General features: G+C 44.3%; 1 pseudogene; it reads left to right on the top strand.

Annotated features, from left to right (window-relative positions):
• The first annotated feature begins 5,847 nt into the window (after window positions 1-5,847).
• LOC127780224 (uncharacterized) lies at window positions 5,848-6,638 on the top strand (annotated as a pseudogene).
• The last annotated feature ends 563 nt before the right edge of the window (window positions 6,639-7,201 follow it).

Raw genomic sequence — 7,201 nt, 5'->3', positions numbered from 1 at the left:
ACGGCGGCGCTCCGGCGGTCGGCGAGCTCGACGAGGGGGTAGACGTGGACGGCGACGATGCGGCGAAGCCGGAGGAGGCGACGCCGGGGCGGGAGACGGTCCCGGCGAGTGGAGAAGGCCGGCCGGAGGTCGTCGGCGATGGAGGAGAGAGAGGGCGACGGCGCGAGCTCGATTCCGGCGAGGAGACGGTGCGGCAAGGGGCGGAAACGGGCGAGGGAGGCGCGGAGAGGGTTTAAATAGGGTTGGAAGGGGGAGAGGGCGGCCGGGAGAGGAAGGAAACCGGCCGGGAGGTCCGGCCGCCATCAATGGCGCCGGCGAGATTTGCGGGAGCAAATCCGCCCATTTGAATGCGAGAGAGAGAGGGAAAAATGGGGGGAAAGGGGGAGGGGATCACGGGGAATATTTCCCCCTACTTTATCGCACGCGGGGACGACAGGAGGCGGCGGGATTCGCGGCAGCGGCGGCGCTAGGCGCGGGCGAGGCGGCGGGAGCGGCGGGAGGAAAGAGATGACGGGTGGGCCCCACCCGTCAGCTAGGGTGGCGGGCGGGCCCGCCAGTCAGCGGCGCGCGTGCGGGGAGAGGCCGGATGGGCCGCGGGGAAGAGGAGAGAGGGGGAGGGAAATAGGCCAAGCCAGCCCAAGAGAGGGAGGGAGGGTTTTTAGGGTTTTTCTTTTTATAAAACCTTTTCAACTTTGTTTATTTCTTAACAATTATTATTTGTGCCCTGAAAATTCCACTAAAATTTATTTACACATTTTAGGCTTTTAGGAAATATACAAAAATCCTCTAAGCCTTATTTGACTTTTACTTTGCACATTTTAATTTTTGGAGGCTTTCTCGAGGATTTTAATTATTATAGGCATAATTTAAAGGATATATTTTAGGGTCGTTTTGGGACGTGACATTAGACCCTATGAGAAAAAGCATAATGTTAATTTGATTGATTACCCTGAGGCTAGTGATTCTGATGATGAGGGTGAACATGGCATGTATGATGCTGAATGGTCATGGACTAACAAAAATAAGCCTTTTGTTTGTTCTAATCTAATGCCGACTCCTCATAAAGATCGGCAAAGTGAGATTAAGTACAGTTTTGACATGGCCAAATGTGATAAGATTTTTGATTATCTTTTGCAATAAAAACAAATTAGATTACCTAAAGGCCATGCCATACCATCTCAAGAGGAATTGAAACGTCGAGCTTATTGTAAATGGCATGATTCTCATTCTCATTCTACTAATGATTGCAATGTGTTTCGACGACAGGTTCAATCGGCCATAGATGAAGGACGATTGAAATTCACCGATGGTTCCAAGATGAAGCTTGATAATGATCCTTTTCCGATGAACACAATTAATTTCATTGATAAGAATGTGTTGATTCGGCCGGAGCGAGCCGAATCTACTAAAGGGAAAGGAGTGATCATTTGAAAGCCTAGGCCAAAGATGATGGTGCCAAAGAATCCGGAGGTTGGTGTTTGGAAAGAGAATAGGAGTGAAGCTTCAAGTTCTAAAGCTCCTAAGAAGACTAAAATAACCATCGATATGTTTTTGAATAAGTATGAGAAGTAAGGTGGTGAGAAAGCTCGCAATAAAGGAAAAAGACCGAGATCACCTCCTAGGGAGCGATTTGGTCATTCACCAAGACGGTCGGAATCACCTACATATCATGGGGTTCTTATCCAATGCCGCCACCGGGTTATCCTTTTCGTTGCTACATGCCATGGGGGGCAACACTGCCAATGTTCAATCATATGCCTCCAATGCAATACAATCAAGGATGGGGAGGACCAAGGAGGCCAGCTCGTGAGCGTTTGTCTTCACCAAACAATGGCCAGTTTTATGTTAAAAACCGGGTCAATGAAGGAAAGAGGGAAGGAAAGCGCGTTAAGGTGGAGACGAGGACTTTGGAGGTGATAACTATTAAAGTGGGATCTTATGATGTGCCAGTACCATCTGGAGATGAAGTTAGGGAGTCTTCGAGTAACAAATCCGAAGCTGGGACCATCTTGTCGCAGTCGACCAGTCTGACTAGGCCCTCTGGCCGGTCGGACCGCAGCCCTACGACCGGTCTAACCGTCGGTCTCAAGCCTGTCTAACCGGGCCTTCTGACCGGTCTGACCGGGCTCCAGCGCCGGTTTGATGAGAGGTTTACAAAGGGTAGCTCGGGGGCTTCATTGTCTTCAGGTAGAATCAACAGGGGACATTATTTACCTCCTGGAACGGAGCCGAAACCAAGGTGGATGCCTAAGTATTTGACGACTACCCAAAAGAGGAGGTTGCAACGTCTTCGGGCCCAAGAATTAAAACAGAGAGAGGCCGAAGAGCGGAGGGATAGAAGGTTCAACGAGTTGCGACCACTGCCTACAAAGGTGTGGAGGCGTAAATCCATAGAGGGAGAAGAATCGGTTGTTGTGCAAAAGGAGAAGGAAGAACAATCGGTTACTAAGGACGAATCATCTCCCAAGGAAGACATGGATGTCAACATGGTGTGCATGTTGCCTATGGAGTCTTGTGCTATGGATGAAGCCGAAGTTGCTCAATTTTCACTAGGTCCTAAAGATGCGGTTTTTGAGAAGCCCGATGAATCAAATCATCATATGAAGCCTCTTTATCTCAAAGGTCATATTGATGGGAAGCCGGTCTCTAGGATGCTAGTAGATGGAGGTGCCGCCGTGAATTTGATGACGTACTCGTTGTTCAAGAAGTTGGGGCGTGGAGATGATGAGTTGAAGAAGACTAACATGATTCTCAATGGCTTCAATGGTGAACCAACGGAGGCGAAAGGTATTTTTTCGGTGGATCTTACCGTGGGAAACAAGACATTACCAACCGCTTTCTTCATCGTCAATGTGCAAGGTAACTACAATGTTATTTTTGGTCGTTGTTGGATCCATGCCAATTTTTGTGTGCCTTCTACCTTGCATCAATGTTTAATTCAATGGGACGGCGATGATATTGAAATTGTTCAAGCGGATACATCGGCCGAGGTTGCAATGGCCGAAGCAACATTTGAGTGGGAATATTCAATGCTTATTGGGGATGGATCTTTCTAGCTATGATTTTATTAGTATTTCCGATGGCAAATTGGTACCTATCTCTGTAAAGCTAGCTAGTGTAGCACGGTTAGGCCATATTACTTTATGTAATGAATAAAGAAGCTAATTTAGAGTGGTTGCAAAATAGGGTGCAAGAATATCGGTCTACAAAGAACGATATTGGTGAAACCATTGAAGATTTTGATGAAGTAGAGAAGCTTGGTCAAGGGTTTACATCGGCCGATCCTTTGGAGGAAGTAGACATAGGTGATGGAACTAAGACAAGGCTGACTTTTGTAAACAAAAACATGAGAGCTGATTATAAGGTTAAAATAATCGAGCTACTTAAGGAGTATGTGGATTGCGTCGCATGGGAGTATCATGAGATGCCGGGTCTTAGCCGTGATCTTGTCGAACATCGGCTTCCAATTAAACCGGGTTTTAGGCCTTATAAACAACCACCTCGTCGTTTCAATTCTTTGCTATATGACCGGGTCAAGGAGGAGATTGATCGGTTGTTGAAAGCGGGGTGGGTATCTAGTATAGTCCCGGTGGAGAAGAAGGGTTTCCATAGACTTTAGAGATTTAAATAAAGCTACTCCAAAAGATGAATATCCTATGCCTATAGCCGACATGATGATTAATGATGCCTCGGGTCATAAGGTGATTAACTTTTTGGATGGTAATGCCAGCTACAATCAAATCTTTATGGCGGAGGAGGATATGTACAAGACGCCTTTTAGATGTCCGGGATTTATTAGCTTATTTGAGTGGGTGGTTATGACTTTTGGATTGAAGAATGCCGGTGCAACATATCAAAGGGCAATGAATTTGATCTTCCATGATTTACTAGGTATTATCTTAGAAATCTATATTGATGATATTGTTGTCAAATCGTATGGCATGGAGGGACATATGGCCGTTTTAAGGTTAGCTTTTGAGAGGATGCGCCGGTATGGTTTGAAGATGAACCTACTCAAGTGTGCTTTTGGTGTGTCGACGGGAAAATATTTAGGATTCGTGGTGCATGAGAGAGGAGTTGAGATTGATCCTAAGAAGATAGAAAAGATTCGTGATTTCAAAGCACCGACATGCAAGAAAGAAGTTTAAAAGTTACTAGGTAAGGTGAATTATTTGAGGGGATTTATTTCTATCCTAGCGGGTAAAATCGATGATTTTGTTCCTATACTTCGCTTGAAAAAAAAAAGCCGATTTTAGTTGGGGGGCAAAACAACAAGAAGCGTCTGAGGGGTTGAAGAAGTATTTGTCTACTCCACCTGTGGTGCGAGCGCCTAAAGACGGAATGCCGTTTCGGTTATATATTGCTTTCGAAGACAAAGTCATTGGTGCCGTTTTGACAGAAGAGGAAGATGGCAAGGAATATATCATTACATATTTGAGCCGCCGTCTTTTGCATGCCGAAACGAGGTATGTTTTCATAGAGAGACTTTGTTTATGCCTATACTATGCTTGTACCAAATTGATTCATTATTTTTTATGTAGTACATGCATAGTTGCTCGTCAAGCCGATGTTATTAAACACATGTTGCAAAGGCCAATTTTAAGCGAGAGAATTGGCAAGTGGGCATATGCTTTGATTGAATATGATTTGGCTTATGAACCATTAAAATATATGAAAGGCCAAATTATATTTGATTTTATAGTAGGCTATTATGTAGATAATGCTTATGAGGAAGAGGTTTGCTTGGCTGAAGTTATACCTTGGAAGATTTATTTTGATGGTTCTTCTTGCAAGGAGGGTCAAGGCATAGGAGTAGTTTTATTTTCACCTAATGGCATGTGTTATGAGTCATCGGTTCGTTTGGAGTATTATTGTACAAATAATCAAGCCAAATACAATGCTTTATTATTCGGCTTACAAGTGATGGAAATGGTTGGAGCTAAGCACGTGGAAGCATTTAGTGATTTGGAATTGGTGGTGCAATAAGTTACCGGAACTTACAAATGTTTGGACATATCACTAAATAGGTATCTTGATCAATGCTTGGATATTATTGCCAATTTTGATGATTTTGCTATTAGACATATTGCTAGGCATGATAATTCTCGAGTAAATGATTTAGCACAACAAGCATCTGGCTATAATGTGAAGAGGGGAGTATTTTTGATATTAGAAGAGCCGGTGCTTGATTTTAAACCTTTGTGCAAAATTGGCAAAATTGTAGACCAGAGGCGGTCTGACTGGCATTGCACGGTCGTTCTGACCGGTGACCAGGGGCGGTCTGACCGGCACCTCGGGCAATCTGACAGGCCTTGCACGGTCGGTCTGACCGGTGTTGGGCAAAGAGCTGGGGGGCACGATGCAATTGATTCAAAGGCCGAATTGATTATAAATTCGGACATTTGTGCCCAGGAAACAGAAGAAGATTGGAGAATTCCTTTGATTAGATATTTGAAAAATCCTACACTTAAGGTTGATCGAAAGATTCGGCGGCAAGCGATCAAATATACATTGCTTGATGAAAATTTATATCGCCGAAATATAGATGGAGTTCTATTGAAGTGCTTAGATGATGATCAATCTAAAGTAGCAATGGGAGAGGTGCATGAAGGAATTTGTGGAACTCATCAATCGGCCCATAAGATGAATTGTTTACTTAGGAGAGCGGGTTTCTATTGGCCGAGGATGATTGAAGATTGTTTCAAATATTATAGGGGATGTGAAGCTTGTCAACGATTCGGCAATGTTCAATTGGCGCCCGCCACCATGTTGAATCCTATCATCAAACCATGGCCGTTCCGAGGTTGCGCTTTGGATTTCATTGGTCAAATTGATCCTTTGTCATCAATGGGGCATAGGTTCATGCTAGTTGCAACGAATTACTTTACCAAGTGGGCCGAAGCCGTGCCGCTCAAGAATATGACTCATACGGAGGTAATTGACTTTATTTTGAAGCATATTATCCATAGATTCGGTATTCCGCAAATATTGACTACGGATCAAGTAGCTTCTTTTATGTCTAAGGAAGTGAAGAGTTTTGCCGAATCTTATGGTGTTAAATTGTTGAGTTCTTCTCCTTACTACGCTCGGGCTAATGGACAAGCCGAGTCGAGTAACAAGACGTTGTTGAAGCTAGTAAAAAAGAAGATTGAGGAATACCCAAAAAAGTGGCATGAAGTGATTTCTGAAGCATTGTGGGTGCATAGGATATGTAACATGGTGCCACTAAAGTCACACCTTTTGAGATGGTTTATGGTCAAGAAGCCATTTTGCCCGCTGAGGTGAATCTTGGCTCTCTTAGATATATCAAACAAGATAATTTATCAAGTGAAGATTACAGGACATTGATGAGAGACAATCTTGATGAAGTCATCGACAAGCGTTTGAAAGCTTTGGAAGAGATAGAGAAAGAGAAAAAGAGGGTGGCCAAGGTGTACAACAAAAGAGTGAAAGCAAAGTTGTTTCAAGTTGGAGACTTGGTTTGGAAGACAATTTTGCCTTTGGGTACTCAATTCAGATAGTTTGGTAAGTGGTCTCCTAGTTGGGAAGGTCCTTATCAAGTATACGGCATTGTTCGAGGGAACGCATATTTTTTGGAGACCCTTTAAGGAGAGCGTTTTCAGCGAGCAATCAATGGGAAATACTTGAAGAAATACTTCCCGAGTGTTTGGCAAGGCACTTAGGAGGTTCTATGACCAGTAATTGAATTATCGCCCTAAGACCAAAATATGTTCTATGCTTTTAGATTCACGTTGTTCATCAAAAGGGCAGGGGGCATGTGTTTACACCCAAATTTAGCACTTAGAAATAAAATAGGGAAAATTACCAAAGTTTGGAAGTCTGCCAGTTTTCCTCTGCTTGGGCCGGTCTGACCGCCGTTGTTTGGCCGGTCTGACCGACCCTGGTCTGACCGCCGACAGTGGGTCGGTCAGACCGGCGGTGTGTGGCCGGTCTGATTGGCAGAGTCCGAGTCCGGGTCTGTTTCATCGGGTCTCGAGGTTTCCTTGCTCGAGAAGGCATGTTTCGGGTTTCCTTTGGATTCTATCCCGAGTTGGACGTGGAGGAGAGCCTGTAGAGGGAAGAACCAACCCCTATATAAGGGACATGGCCGGTTCAATTGTAACTAATCAATCTATAATCAATCAATCAAATCGTTATTTTACTTTTGCTTCTAGTTCTAGTTTAGTTTGTCCATCTTTGT

This window comes from Oryza glaberrima, chromosome 7 (assembly GCF_000147395.1).
Source record: "Oryza glaberrima chromosome 7, OglaRS2, whole genome shotgun sequence".
Taxonomy (NCBI): domain Eukaryota; kingdom Viridiplantae; phylum Streptophyta; class Magnoliopsida; order Poales; family Poaceae; genus Oryza; species Oryza glaberrima.
The sequence above is the reverse complement of the archived record's forward strand: the minus strand, read 5'-3'. Positions and strand labels throughout refer to the sequence as shown.